The sequence below is a fragment of the Podarcis erhardii genome (assembly GCF_964252035.2).
Source record: "Podarcis erhardii genome assembly, chromosome: 11".
In the NCBI taxonomy this organism is placed as follows: Eukaryota; Metazoa; Chordata; class Lepidosauria; order Squamata; family Lacertidae; genus Podarcis; species Podarcis erhardii.
The window spans coordinates 44,758,280-44,774,431 of NC_138501.1; the positions used below are offsets into that span (position 1 = coordinate 44,758,280).

Sequence of the window (16,152 nt, forward strand, 5' to 3'; positions counted from 1 at the left end):
CTGAGTTCATTTTACCTAGCAGCCACTGACAGAGAACGCTAGACGCTGAGCATTTGATGAATTCAGTGAGAAACAGTAATAAAATAATGCAAAATAACAAAAAAGACCAATTATTGCAAGCATCACTTTAGATTGTTTGGAATGTTTCCCTGCATATCTCTCTCTCTCTCTCTCTCTCTCTCTCTCTCTCTCTTTCTTTCTTTCTTTTTCTCTTCTCTCTTTCTCTCTCTCTTCAGAAACACTTTATTTAAGGGGGGGGGTGGATAGTGTCTGGTATTTTACGGATAACCTCAGCAGAAGGTTTATACTTGCCATCTGGAAGTCTGCTGAATTTATTTTTTTATTTTTTTTATTCCTGGCTAGGTCCTGGGAAGGAAAAAAAGAGATTTAAAAATAAAAAATAATAATCTTTTAATGGGCTGCTGAGGTAAAGAGATGTGTTGCTGGAAAAAAACACAGGAAAATAAAATGTGGAAGTTCTGGAAAGAAGGCAGCCTGCATTCACTCAACTTTTCAGCATTTCGTCTGATACCAGTCATGGGGAGAGCAGTTAGGCCAAAAAGGAACTATTAGAGCTTGAACCAAGGCCTTTTTCAAAGGTACGGGACAGCGCAAACTAATTATGCCATGCATATGAGTGTGTGCTATACAAGCACACACGTATAATATATAGAGATTACATTATTTCGTATGAGAAACCCATCCCTATGAATGAACATCTGTTGGAATAACTCAGTTCCACCCTCAGTTAGAACACTTACTAGCAAGAGATGTTGTCTTCGTCAGGTATTTAGCAATGTTTTTAAATAATATTCTGGATTAATGTAGTTTGTTAAGAAAGAGGAGAGTTTAAGTAAACACGGAGAAAAACATCTTTATATATTAGGGGTGTGTGTCTATATCTATATCTATAGCTATAGCTATATTTATATCTCATTTGAAGCCATATATATTGCATTTGATATATTGATCTATTGCATTTGAAGCCAGTACCTGCATTTGGAGCATGTGGGTTAGCTAATAAATGCAAACGTTAAAATTAGAAAAATCATAAAGTGTCCAGCAATTACATATCACAACTGCAGGGTTTTCTTTAGAAGAAAATACTTTTTTTTTTCATGGGGGTAGTTTTGATAGGGTGAGTGACTAAGGTCATCAATGAAATGAAGTGGCTGTCCTTTTATCACTGAGGGCCTGAAGTTACAAAACTTTCATTAAAAGTAAAATAGATTAAACATGCATCTCACATTCTAAGGTGGCCACGCACAGTACAATTGCATCCATGTGGTTTGTAGACGTTTAGAAGGGAAATTCTGGACATGAGATCATACTGCTGGTAATGCCCCCCCTTCCTCTACTCCCCCCATTTAGTAAATATTTTCAGTTGGAGTTGATTTTTTGACAGGGGAGGGAGAGTCTGGAAAGGAGGATGTTACTCATAAAAATCAAGAGCACTGTCAGAGGAAATGTATTTATAGGAACCATTAAATGGCATTTATTAAAAACAAATCTGTTGGTATGTGTTCAACAAAAAGAGACCAGGAAATGTCACACTGCACATGAAGCTTTTTGTGGGGTGGGAGGTGAAACAATAAACACTGGTGGTATCAGCAGAGGGCATTTTTTAAAAAAACACCCAAACCTGGAAATTCCTTGATTCAGCTCTGTAATAAGGAATCAGTCCTCATGGTAAAGTTACAGGGTCTTTGTGGAAGAGGCCAGAATCTTGGCATTTGACGGGAGAGGGGGAGAAATTGTGGTTCTGTCTTTTTGCGGGGCTACCTTTTTATGTGGCCAGCATCGTTCTAGCTCGGATTGTACATAATGCAGGTCTTGATTGGGTGCCAGGCATCTTGCAGAGATTGTGTATGCCCTGTGTGAATTGTTTAGAATGCCTGTTTGTGGGGAGGACGGATGCTAGATTTCGTTTCGGGTGTTGCACCTCTTTCTCCACTTAGTCGGAGGAAAGTACAGGCTACAATAAGTTGCATGACTTTTTTTGTCTTTAAACAAGATATAGTTTGGAATTCCTCCTCCTCCTCATCTCTCTCTCTCTCTCTCCCCCCCCCCCCCCGACAAGTCAATTACTTGTTTAAATTCAGTTTGAACTTTCTGAACTGAGAGCAGCTAGGTGGAAGCAGGTCTTCCCTGGGAATAAACAATAGGGTGGGGGATGTAAAATCATTCCAGATCTCCTCTGTATGTAAGTTAGCAGTATGAGAAGAAGAATGTGGTGAGGAATAAACTCTCTCTCTCTCTCTCTCTCTCTCTCTCTCTCTCTCTCTCTCTCTCTCTTCAAAATGTAAATCCATCTGACCGATGAGTACTCAGAGTTGCTCTTTTCGTAATGAATGTGTTATGGTGTTTGAAGAAACCATACACTTCTTTTCCCCCATTCACCTGTTGTCCGTGTCATCCCTTCTCTCTGAAGTAGCAGGATAGGTTCCTTTTCCCCTGTTAAAAGACATATATTTCTTCAATTTTTTTAGATGATTAAAAAATAAGCACCATTTAGAGGAAATGCTTCAAACACACATCATATGGTCGGTTGCAGCATACGTTTCACTATAACTAATAATATCCAGTGCTTAAATTTATTGTGCTTTGTTGTTGTTTTTTAAATTAATTATTATCCATATTTATTTTAATAATGCATGCTTTGGGTTCTGTAACACATTGCGCACAATAACTATGTTGCCAGAGCATCTGCTCCTTTAATGTTTTGCTTCTTGAGACTCTTAAGATATTTGTGATAGCATGTATGGTCTGAAATTGTGTAGTGTCACTTTTTTAATCTGATGTTTAGCATTGCTAATTGCACATGACTGAGATTTTAGCAAGCAGTTGTTTGATCAAATGCCATACTTGGAAGAACACGGAGACAGAAAAGATGACATTATTGCAAATGAAATTGAAAACAAAAGTGGCAAAACTTTCACTTAATAGTATTTTAAGCTCCCATCATTGGCTCCCGCCCGCATGCGCATGTGTTAAATCATATAGCGAACCCTATAATTATCATAATTGCTCTTTTTTTGTACGTTATACCAACAAGCGTCAAGCCATCTTACCAACTAGTTGTTTTGAAATAGTTATTTGTCAAGTTATCAAATCACAAAAAGTAAATGCTAATGAGTTTTTATGTTTGTATTATGTCTGCTATTCTTATTATGGACCTTTTCAACTCCATAAAGTTCTTAAGACAGAGATGAATAGTTCATAGTGTTGTTCCTGCTAATAGTCTAGGCCAAATAGTGTGATAACTCCTTATATGAACTCTAGTAAATGAAGAGTAAAAACTCTTATGATGAATATCATGATAGTGTCGTCCCTTTTCCTGTAAAATTGCATTTTTAAAACAAAAAACAACACCTGCTAATAGATACCCTTCATTTAATCTAGGGTTTTTTGTATTTAAAAAAAAGCAAACTATAATCCATTTTTCATATTTTTAACTGGCATGAACATGAAGAAAATGCAGTGTTAGTGTTTGAATTTTGGAAATACTGAAGGTCAGAAATAAAGGAGCATATTCAAACGATGTGAAGCAGAAAGAAATTCTATTGAAATCTTTGGAGCCTATACCCAAATGGTGCATGTGAGTTAGAAACATGTATGCTGTGATAGTTATCTCAGTCTCATAAGCAATACTACAGTTGCAACTTTTTTGCAAATAGTATAATAAATAGATACTTTAATTATATGGGTTTTTTAAAAAAATAGGTGTGCATTTTCTACATTATATTTACAAAATAAAATAGCTAGTAGAATATATAGGTATACATTGGTTATCTTTCTAAATTGTTGGAGAATTCCAAAATCATTGCTCAACTTGGATCTAAAATGAATAGTTTTCAAAACCGCCCATTTGATATCATGAAAAGAAAAAGGTTGGGAAAGATGAGTATGTACTAATTTTAATGTGTCTGCGTTTGCCTATTCCTGACCCTTTTCAAAACAAAACAGCTTAGCAGGAGTTTATGGAAATAACAATGGTGGAAATCCTTTCTAAAATAAATTAATTGCTTTTAAACCTTTACTTTTACAATGGTATCTAGTGTTGCCGCTTTATAGTGCAAAAATATATGTGGCCGTTATTCTGTTTATTTGCTGAACTGACATTATAGATATGTTTAAAGACGGAACCCTGATTAAATCATCATTTTCGAATGCAGCTTTATGTTGGCTCAGAGCCCTCACATATGTTTGTAGCATATCGTACGCTGACCACCTCCCTGTAATAAGCATGAATTACAGCATGGTTGCAGAAATAAAGCTCTCCTTCAGTTTCTTTGCAAATAAAATTATACGTGGTGGCTGTTTCACTTAATGGTGAATGGATGAGGTAGCTCTGAGAAATTAATACATCTCGCTTTTAAAGAAAAATACTGCATTCTCAACATCTTGGGCTGAGTGCATATTTTGGTTTGGGGAGGGAGCGGGGAGGTTAATTTAAAAAATGCTTATTGCCAGTACAGTCTTTAAATACCTTTCCAAGTGATCTACAGGAAATTGTGCAGAAGAGCTGTTTGTTTCCTGTTCGAGAATATGTCTGGTTCATGTTATACTCAGTTTACTGTAAAATTGCCGTAGAATGTCAAGGACCTAGGATTTAGAGATATTGCACCAAGCTGTGTTTAGAAAGAGCGAAAGATAGACAAGAGCTGTCTAAATTCATAGGCGTATTGTCACCTTCATTCACTAATAGGATTTTTCCCATTGGTTTTTTTTTTTGTTTTTTTTTTTTTGAAGGGCATTTGGAAAAGGCAACTGCTGTCCGTTTCTTGCAGCCACCACACCGTCTATGGGACTCTTGTCACATATGGAAAACAGTGTGAGATGCTGCCAGCCTGATCCACAACCCAATGAAGTTTCTCAGTCCTCGAGCTGAAATTATTTACTGCCACTGCAGTCAATTTTGGGATGGGGATAAATTGGCTTCAGCCGTCGTAATTCAGCTTAACTGGATCGTGGATCCGCTTCACTTTTGTCTGGGCAGTTGTCTGTCGGTCCAGGTTTGCTTTTGACGTGCTTCCTGTGCTTATACACGTGGCAGATGTCTGTCTCCAAAGACATCTTGGGGTAGAGGATGGAGGAGGAAATATATTCCCTAAAAACCCAGAGGATTGACTTCACGTTGTGGTGAACACACAACATTTCCTCAGTTGAATACGCCATATTTTTGTTTCGCCAAATTTGCATCTCACAGAATTTGCTCAGGAAAACAATAAGGTTCCCATTTTTTTGCCACTGGAGTAACCTAGAAACTCTGCTGTGTGCGTATGAAGTGAAATCCTTAAAGCATTTGTGCGTCCTAAAGTATATGGCTGCTAGCATGTCAAAAGGGCAACTTTATCATCCTTCACTTAACTAGAACCGTCTTATATCCACCCCCCTCCCTGGACAGTTTCACAGACAAAAGTAGAGTTGCATGTTGACTGCATGTGTAAAGTTGTGTTGTTGTTTTTGTTGTTGCTGGCGGTTGTCTTGTTGGAATTACCAGTATAGTTGCCATCGTAGGAACCTTTTGCAAATACGCAGTCATGCCACTAGTCCCTGTAAAACTCCTACTATTTAAGATTTTATCAATTTATAATATCATATCAACTAATTGTGATGATGATCCTGTGGGCGTTCCTGTTTTATAATGTGGAGTTCTTCACGTGTGCTTTTAATGCTCGTGTACATAGGCATGTGTGGTATATCCCCCCCTTTTTTTTGTTTTATTAGTGTGATGTCCCGAAAGATTAATAAAAAAAATTAAATAGAGGAAATGTACTACACCTGCACCGTTTTTAATAGGTGCCTAAGCAAGAGCGCAGCTGCTATAAATATCCCAGTGTACAAAACCTGGTTGTTGCAAGAGAAGGTGTGTTTCGGCATTGAACGAAGCTCAAGCCAAAGAAGGCAAGTCTGAAGCCTGGCAAATGAAAAAGCAGGGTTGCGATGTGTCTCTGCTCAGACACCCCTGAAATATGTAGTCTTTGCTTGCCGTCCTCAGGGGACCCAGAGCTGAGCTTTCATAGAGACCAAATTACACTCGTCCAGTGAGAAGGCAGTGTTGAAGTAATTGGTGGGGCAGCGTGGAGAATGTTAGATTCCAGCTGCTTCTATTGTAGCTGACCTGCAAAATGCAAAGAGGATGTTAACAATCCAGGCTAACATTTGACTTGGCTTTTTCACCTCTGTAGGCGATTCACTGAGAATTATAGACTAACAAACCTTGAGCACTAGTAATACTGCAGATTATAATGGGAGAGTCTATAATATTAACGTTTTCTTTTCTCTCTCCTCTTTTTTTTTTGGCATTTAAAAAAGAAACATTTTGCACTTGCTAGCTAAACTCCCTGTAATTACACTCGGGTAGTTTTTATAGCTGATCCTTATTATTACTAAGTTATTTTATTTGACTGCTGTGGTTCAGATTCCCACTCCTTTATGGTCAATTACAGTACCCTTCCTCTTTAATAAAAGATTTATTTCACTTATTTCCCTGCCCTTAAGAACAACTGAATGTCGAATGTCTGCTGATTGTCCCTAAATAGTCTCTGTTTTAAAGGGAGCAAGAAAGAATTGCTTAATGGCTTTTTAAAAAAATATGAAAGGAGGGTTGGAGGGGGGATGGAATCCACATTGATACTGCCTGAATATTTAAGCCCAGCCAGTTAAAGGATGACATGATTAAAATAATCAAATGTATTACTTAAAAAATTAAAAAGGATAAGTGGTGCACCCCATTATTTTATTGACTTTTAAATATAAATTGCAGAAATGTTTGCATTCTTAATGGCATTATTAAGCTGAACTGACAGATCATCGTGAAAAAGTTGATTGCCCAACATTTTATTACTACTGCACCTGTTACAACAATTCCAACAGGCGAGGAATCACCATGATTCTTTGACTGCTTCTGTGAGCAGTTGTGAGGAGTGATGGAAACAGCTAGAAAATATACTTAGTGTAATTTTTGCTGCGATGTCTTCTGCTTACTTTGATTAGTGCTGAAGCTTTTAGTACAGGTTGTAAACGCATATTCAGAAAGTGGGGAAAATACACTTTCTGTGATATGTACTGCCTAAAAGTTTCTGATGGTTTTCGTTTATTTATTTATTTTAACCACATCCACTTATGAACCCAAGTCCTAAACACGGTGGCCCAGATGCAAGCACCCCCTCCCTTTGCTTTGTACAAAATAAGCTTGAGAGCAAATTAAGTCGAGAGCACTGGGATTTATTTCCGGGGGGCGGGGGCATTCAGAATCGCCGTCCACAGATATGGGCCACAATCCAGTGCACAGTGATAGGATCTTAAATTCCACTGAAAGATACCATTCCTCACTGAATTGTGTGTTTTCTTGTGGCGTTTTCTATGCAAGCAGTAGTTTCCACGTAGCATTGCATGTTCTGATATCTTTTTAAGATGAAGCCTCGTCCAGTAACAATGACTTCCCTTGCCTTGCTTTTTGTTTTGTTTTTAAGAGTTCTCTTCTGTGGCTAAAGATTAAAAGGATGGTGGTTGTGTTATTGATGCGTAGTGCCTTTGTGAAATGTAATAATATTAATAATAAAGTATTTGCATCTTACCGTTTTAACCGTTTTAACAGCAAGGTGAACTTTATGGGCCATTTTGTAATGCTTGCAGATGCTTTTTGGTAATCTGGTTATGCCAGCAGCATTTGATGTGCCCATTTATCGACAGGGGAGCTCACACAAAGGATGGCAGCATGAAGAACTCCTTCGTATTCCTCTGTACCTAACTAATAATAGCAATATAAAGTGTAATCAAAGCACTTCATCTCAGAAATCATTGCAAAAATCTTCCCATAGTGCAGACGAGAGGGAGGGTCAAATAGTAGCTTTCCTTATGCTGCCTGCTGAATTTTGTGGCCAGGGCAGTTTTTGAACCAGGGACTCAGAGAGCATGAGACTCTCAAGGTCGTGGGTTCGAGTTCCGTACTGGGCAAAAAGATTCCTGCATTGCAATGGGTTGGATTAGATGACCCTCGTGGTCCCTTCCAACTCTAAAATTCTATGACTTCTGAGATTGCATTGTTGGTTACCATGCTACACAAGTTCTCAGAGGGTCTCTGCACAAGTTCTCATAGGCTAGACACATTTCCCCTTTCAGCACCAGAGCACAGTGCAAGAACACATGAAGCAAGCAATGCCTTTGAGCTCATGGAAAGTGCCATGCAGAGAGTGCCTTTGAGCTCACAAGAGCGTTCCCTGAGTGGCGCGTTCAACTCCCACCCATGACATATTTTGGGGTGGAGGGTGTGACTTCTCATCTGGCTTCATATCCGGCCACTCCCTGTTCAGAAATTGAAAACGTTTCTTGTTGCTGTTTATCATTAGTTCAAAATAAATCTTTCTTACCATACTTCTTTATAGTCTTTAAATTAATGCATTTTCTCTGGGTTTGAGGGAAGTCAAGTTAGTCCCATTATAGATATATTCTGACTTGATTAATAGCTTCCCATAATAGTTCCAGGGCTTAACTGTTAGGAAAGAAATGGTTAAATTGTTTCTGCACGGACTACAAACAATTGAAGAGTTTCACCTTAACACAAGCATCTCAATTTCTAGGATTACAAAGGCCTGATATTTATCACATCTATTACTTAATCGGAAGACTGGTTTGGCAGCAAAATACTTACATAAACGGATTGAATGTTCTTTAAATCAAGGTGTTGGGTTTTTTAAGAGTTAGCACTATTTCTGTAATTAGTATTTTTTTCAGCTAAGCTAAGAGGATATACATAAAACAGATAATTTAACTGTTGCGGTGGTGAGCTTCTCACCTGCTTCATGTGTGAAATAAATCCCATGCATTCACCATTGCCTTAGCTGGCTAAAATGCTGAAACCTGTTATTAGATATTTGTCCAGTGATACCGGAAGTTCGATTGGCAAAGCGGGTAATATATACAGATCGGCTGCATTTTCATTTTAGTGTATTTTCAACACAGCGGCCAGGTTCAGATTACTTATTTTCAAATTCTGACAGCTGTGATATTTAAAATGATCCCAGCTGTTGTGATGCAAAATTGATTTTTCTATTAACACCTGAAAAAGAGACCTTGTGTAGTACTAAGCATGTGAATGGTTGGACAGTAATATGATATGTTCTGATTTGCCTATGGTAATCCCATTTCCCAGCACTTGCAAATAAAAGCTAGCCTGTTTCTTGACTGGAGCTGTCGGAAATATGCACATGCAGTTTTGAAATCACTTACAACAGGAAGGAGCTACATAATAAATTAAGCCCTTTTGAACATTTGATCTTATCCTATGCACTATTACCAGGAAGTAAGTTCCATTGAAGTCAGTGGGGCTTCCTTCTTCGTAAACACCCTTACTATTTGCGCTGGAAAGCTCCTTTGTTAAAATGGCCCCTCTCAAAACCAATGTGGATGGAATTTGATTAACTCTACAAAATCCCGAAACCATGCATTTGATGTAGATTCTGCATTGTCAGAAACTCATTTGCACTGTTTTTATTTCTACAGACACATAAATCTGTATTGTCAAAGAAGTGTTTAAATGATAAAACAATACATCTTAAACACATACACCCTAGGAGCAACCGTGCTTCTTTTGTTTGTCATCTCTAAACATTGTTTTAGAATACATCAGACTTTAACAGCACAATCTTGTACATATTTACTCAAAGTAACTCCCTCTATGTTAGGTGGGACTTACTCCCAGGTACGTATGCTTAAAGGGGAAAACAGTTCTGCAAAATCTATTCCAAGTACTTAAAATGTATAGCTGCTGCTACTGCCATATTTACTTAATTCAGTCAAATCACTTGGTGCCATCAGTTGGCATGGGATTTCATGGGGGGGGGGAGAGAAAGGTCCCCTGCAACTTACTTAAAATCTATGTGTATTTAATAAGAATGCATAAAATTTTCAGCATCATTGGGGCCTTTCCCTCCAAAGCGTTTGTTGTTGTTCGTTGCCTCAATTGGCTGCTGCTGTGGTGCCATTTTTTGTTTGCATATAGGTCTCATCAAACACCTGTGTAGGAGCGGCGATAGCGCCACACGGCAAATTAGATTTGGCTACATTATGCTGTGATTGAGGGCAAATGAAGCTCGTTTAGACTGATCATGGTGAGAACATCACTGGAAACAGGGCTTCACAAATGCTGCCACTACCTTTGGCACTACCTGAAAGAGGTGGTGGCACTTTTTACAGGATGCAAAAGGCACACGCGTACCCCTTTTTGACACAGTCAAAAAATGTATACAAAGGGGTAGAATATCCAGTGTCAACTTGGTCTCCATTAGCAATAGGTTCCATGTGTTTATATGGATGCTTTCCCATAGTATGTCTAAAGATATTGCTGGTGGTTTTACCTTGGGGTCAATTAAAACTACCTGCCCCCCCCCCAAGGTACCAGAGCTGACAATGAATGTCACCTGCTAGAATTTTATCCTTTTTATATATCACTGTTCAGAATTATAACCTGCATATTATAACCTTCTAAAGCTATAGGCAAATTTAGGCCCTGATGCTTACATTTATCATATTCCACCTTCTTGGCAGCTCAGTGCATTCCAACCAATAATTCTGGTGCAAGAGTCGATACTACCAGGTGGTCTCTTGAGCACCACCAACAAAAGCACATATGTAAATGTTATGCAAAAATGGAAAGAATGGGCTTGAAATACACAAAGCTTGGAGCAATTCACACTATCCAGTTGGAGGTTTCTTTCAGTCATAGAATCAGAGTTGGAGAGTGCTTTGTCAGCAAATCCCTCTGCTTGGAAATCCAAATATTCAAGATGGACAAACTGTTTTTGTCTACCTGGACTCATCACCAAATGCCACAGTAAACCTAGGATCTGTGCGCACGGTAGATTATTCAGATGACCCCTTTGCTGTCCAGGCTAACTGCCACACAGTCCTGACATCTTATTTCAAATGTACATAGAATGATTGACAAATTGTACATTATTGCCAATGTACTGTAGTGGGCTACAGTAAGAGTTAGGTGGTAGAAAAAAAGGTAAGGGAAAGGTACTGATTAATCTAAATAGATACATAATTAAAGGGCATGTGTTTCGTACAATGTTTTTCAAGATCTTCTGTTCTCACTGGCCAAATGAGATAGTCAGACAGGTAAAAGGAGAGAAGTTTACTGTATGGAATTGGCTTAGATCAGTCCAGCAAGGAAACTCACAGCCAAACTCCAGAGGGAACCCTGTTACATACATGCTACCTAGTTTACCATGTATTAACTTGAATTCCCCCATACAGCAGTGTACCGATCACACATTGAAAAATGATTCCAAGTTAGACTCATTGGATGGTGGTGGTGGCTAATTTTGTTTTGCATGCACATATCAAGAGCATACTAATTAAATTGGTTTTTAAAAGATGCGTGTCTGTTCCTATGTTGTTCTGGACTTTGAAGGTTAGCAGAAGCAGAGTTTGTAGTGAAGGTATCTCTGGTCAAAGTGTCCTTTTGCTGGACCACAAACTGAATTGGGTTGTGTGAGAATGAAGCAGAGGCTTCCCTGCCCTTTAACTCTTGTGGCAAGTCTTGCTTTGACCAAGAAAGGCTACTAGCCAATGTGTTTGCATAGTAAGGGTTGGAGAATGAGTGCTGCAAAAAAACAACAACTCAGAAGGCCAAGGTGAGGGCAGAGTAGGCTTAAATATCCCAACATCCATCCTTTGGGAAGTAATAGCAAAGCAGAGAGAGTGGTTCATCAACAATAAATATATTTTGAAATCCATTCCATCTTCACTTCCATGGTACCTTGAGTTTTAAGGCATAGACCATTCTGAGTTTTGAACCAGGAACAGCCAAAAACACTTTTCTACTCAACTGATGTTTGACGAGAACTGGGACAAGATAAAGGTTCAGTTCTTTGATTATTGCAACCCAGGTTTTGTAGCATCACTATTGTGCATTACATTTATATAGAGTAACCTCAGGTTATAAAATAAATAGAAGTAAATAATAAATGCTACTCCTCCTCCTTCTGAATATTGTTACTGATTAACCAGAGTAATCAGAACAGAAACATATTGATCTGAGACTACTTCTCACAGTTCTGGAAGCCTGATCCTGTACATACTTGGAATAAAGTTCCAATTGTGTTAGGTTGTTGCACAGGATTGTAGTATTAGAAGAGAAAATAACTACAGTTGCCATACGTTTGCCAAAGGAAAGCAAACAAAAATCTACGCAGTCCTCTCTTAGTTGGCTTGGAGATCAAGAGGCTTGTGCCACAGGAGGAGCGTTCCTACATTTCTCATTAAAAAGTCTGCCTGAGAACTAGAAAATAACATATCTAGTCATTGTTGTCGCTGAAGTTCTAAAGTCTGCCATGATGTATTTATACAGTATGCTAAACCAATGCCAAAAGAACAGCTGGAGACTGTTAGAAGAGTGTTCTGTGGCCTGGTTCATACACTACACTGAGCCCAAACCATGGCTGAATGTGTATCCTCAAGCGAGGGCTCCTGGAGTTGAGCTTGCAGATGCTTTAGTCTCCCCTAGTTGTTTTCCTACTACTCCACAATGAGCCAAGCCATAGTCTGGTTTAGGGTGTCGTCTGAACCTTGGCTCATGGTACAACTCTCCCTGCAGCATAACAAAGGGCTGTTTCCAACATTTATCTTATGGTTTAAGGCAGGGGTTGGCAAGGTTTGCCTGACCTCGGCCGTTTCACTCCAGTGGAGATCCCTCTGTGGGCCGGATCATGCATATGAGCGCGCCCATTCACAATTTCCAGCATCTGCGCAGAAGCGTTTTCCAGCGTCGGCGCAGACATGATTTTCTGCGTCTGCGCAGATGCGATTTTCAGCGCCGTGGAATCGAGTCGCCGTGTAGCACCTGTTTAGTGCAGCACGTGGGGACTCGCCAAACGGCTCAGTTTGGGGGCAGCTTGTGGGCTGGTTAAACGACCCCCGTGCGCCGCTTGTGGCCCATGGGCCTTAGGTTATCAACCCCTGGTTTAAGGCTTGTGATTTGCCCGGGGGAGGAGCTAAATTCAGGCAGCACACTAAGCCAAAGAACGGCTTCACTTTCGCATGGAGAAAGGGGCAAAGCAGCAACAATCTCCTCTCCTAAAGCCTGTACACTCAAACATTTTCTCTAAGCGATGGTTTGACTTAGTGTGGTGTGCAAAAGCAGCTCTGTTTCTTTAAATTGCGCAGTATTTATTTGCAATAATGATTTATATTCCAGACACACTTGGTCTGTTGCTGTGTTTCAAAAATAAATGTGTGAGGAACACTTTGGGTTGTATACCAAGTATTTATATTTGTCACATTGCATGCAGCTCATCAGACTGAACCCCTGTGCCCGAAACATACGGATCAAGAGGTTCTCCGCAGGGTCCCTCTTCCCCTGTCCTGCAGGAATCCCCCCTCCCTTCATTTCTCAGTCTGAACTATATCACACCTGCACTGAGAGTAGCACAGTCCACAGCTACCTTTAACCAATATGTGCAAACCTGCAAATATTGTCAAGCTCTGGTTTAAGCCTAACCATCGCTATCATGAACTTCAGTGCAGATGTAATGCTACATAATGCTTAATAAAGATGAAGGAGGCGTGAATCCATACTGATTGGTGGCCAGGGGGTGGGGGGGAGTAATTGATTGGTAGGTGTCATTCTGACCATATAGGAAATGTGATGTGCCTAGAAATATTAATGTACTTGGTTGGTTTTTGGAATTATTATTTAAAGTAAGAGTAGCCAATGGGATACCCTCTAGATATTGTTCCACTACAACTCCCATGATTCCTGATCACTCTCAATTCTGGCCGAGGCTAATAGGAGTCGTATTCCAGCAACCACTGGAGGGACAGCACATTGTCTACCCCTATTTAAAGGGTAATATATGTGGTTTAAAGGAATTGCCAAAAGCAGCAGGGGTAGGCAACCAAACGCCCACGGGCCACAAGTGGCCCACGGGGCTCGTTTAACCGGCCCCCAAGCCACTCCTGAACCGAGCTGCCCGCTCAGCGAGTCCCCACGTGCTGCTCTAAACCAGCACGACGCAGGAATTCACTTCCGCTGTGCCGGAAATCACATCTGTGCACGTGCAGAAGGGATCTCCGTTGGAGTGAATCAGCCCAGGCGAAATAAATCTTGCCGGCCACTGGCCAAGAGTATATGTGCATTGATATAAGTATAAGCTTATCTGGCAAGGAAGTATAAAATACATTTGTATTTGCTTGATCCTCGACTGTGATACTTACACATATTTCTAAAAACAACATTCCTTTCTCTTTTGGTAGTCAGAATTATCCCTGCAGGAGTGAGAACAACTTGCACTTTAGGATTTTGGTCATTAAAACCTCACTCTTACTTTGTAACAGTTCCTTTCATTATGGCTACATTTTGTTTGCCTATCTTAACACTTTGAACTAGTCAGCTATAAGGTTCACTCTGTTACTAAATTCATGGATCTTCAGTTGAAAATCCAAATTAAACTACCTGGAGGCACAATCCTTGGCATGCTAACATGTAGTGTCTGGAAGCTTTTGTAAGCAATTCCAGCTGTACAACAGATCAGCTTCATGTTCAGCTCTGCATTACTGAATATGATATCAGTTTTGCCAATGACTTCCGTGGGATCACGACCGGGTAATTCTTGCAGCCCAAATCAGCTTCCATTTAGGAGTGGTTGCCAAATGTAAAAGAGACTTGTGCAAATCACATGTTTAAGTGCCCTTTTGATGTATGTTGGGATTTGTTTGTTTGTTTATTAACACTCCTAGATAGGTCTGTAGCCGCTATCACATGTAAATGTCTATTCAGTGTGTTCTCGAGTCAGCCTGCAATGTCTTCATTGGCTGTAATGTACACCTGACTTTTCTTTTGTGGTTGATCTGAATCCTCTTCATAAATAAAGGGTAAAATTACGATTATTTACAGTGGTTGTGCAGGTGTCCTGATCACAAGCTTGTGCATTGTGGCTTTCTTTCCGGGTTGCTGTGGACAACACATGGTTGTTTGAGGAAGTGACAATGGCGGTGGGACTAAAAGTGTACCCCTGGTCTGAGTAAACACATTTACTTCACACATTCAAGAAGCATATTAGTTGAGTTTCTGTCGCAAAATATATTCTGCCCTAACAGCACAGATGGCATTTCTTAGGACCATAGGAAGCTGCCTTATGCCCACTGGCGGAAGAAGGGCGCGCTGTGGGTGCGGTCTGCCTTGGGTGTCATCCCTTGGGGCGGCACCCCCATGGGACGCTTGCCACAGGCGGCACCCCCATGGGATGCTCACCCCCGTGGGCGGCTAGCCCTGCCCCCAGGTGCACAGCATGCATGCCGCTCTAGGTGCTGGAGCAGCTAGCTCCGCCTCTGCGTATACCCATTGATCCATATCGCTCAGAAACATCTACACTGGCTGGCAGCGACTCTCTGGAGTTTCAGGCAGGATTCTCACCCAGTACAACCTGGAGATGCCAGAGATTGAACCAGAAACCTTTTGCATACAAAACAGATGCTTCACCAACTGAGCTACAGCCCTTCCTATGGGCAAATCTATGCTGGTTAAGGGTCACAGTGATGGTTGCGTTCTAAATCTCAGGGAGTTATAAGGCAATAAGGGATCAGGCGGGTGTCAGTGGTGGCTTGGATCCTGCATAGCTATGACTGTACAAATCTGAGCTGGATGTCTGGTTGCAAGGTGCATAGGGAGGTTTGCAGTAGCCTGCTTTGAAGAAACGTGAATAGCATAGCCATACTGCATTATAAGAGGAGTTCTGCATGGTGGTGTTTTTTGTTTTGATCCGTGTGGAGCTGGATACAATGCATACTTCTAGGTGGGGATCTTTTCAGTGTGCTCAATCCTAAACATGCTTACAGCATTTAACACAGTTGGAGTTACTTTCCAAGTAAGCGTGCATATTGCCACTTAAGATGAAGCTTGGTTCATCATGGCACAGGCTAAAAGTTACTGATCTACATGATCAAACTAGTAATAACCATAAGCTTACACAGTTAATATGTCACTGTGAGTGGGTGTCAAAATGTGCCTTCTAACTTTTTAGTTAGGTCAGTATTTGCAAAAATACCCTTCCATTTCAAAATCATGAACTTCTGATTGGTAGCCTGTCTCCTTTTCTTCTTCTGTTATCAGTTCAAATGCACGCTGAGTATTTTTCAGACAAC

At 40.2% G+C, this 16,152-nt stretch overlaps 1 protein-coding gene across 19 annotated transcripts in view; it reads left to right on the forward strand.

Annotated features, from left to right (window-relative positions):
• The window catches only part of TCF4 (transcription factor 4), a 343,442-nt gene that overhangs the window by 241,991 nt on the left and 85,299 nt on the right, over positions 1-16,152 (forward strand). The window lies entirely within an intron of this gene.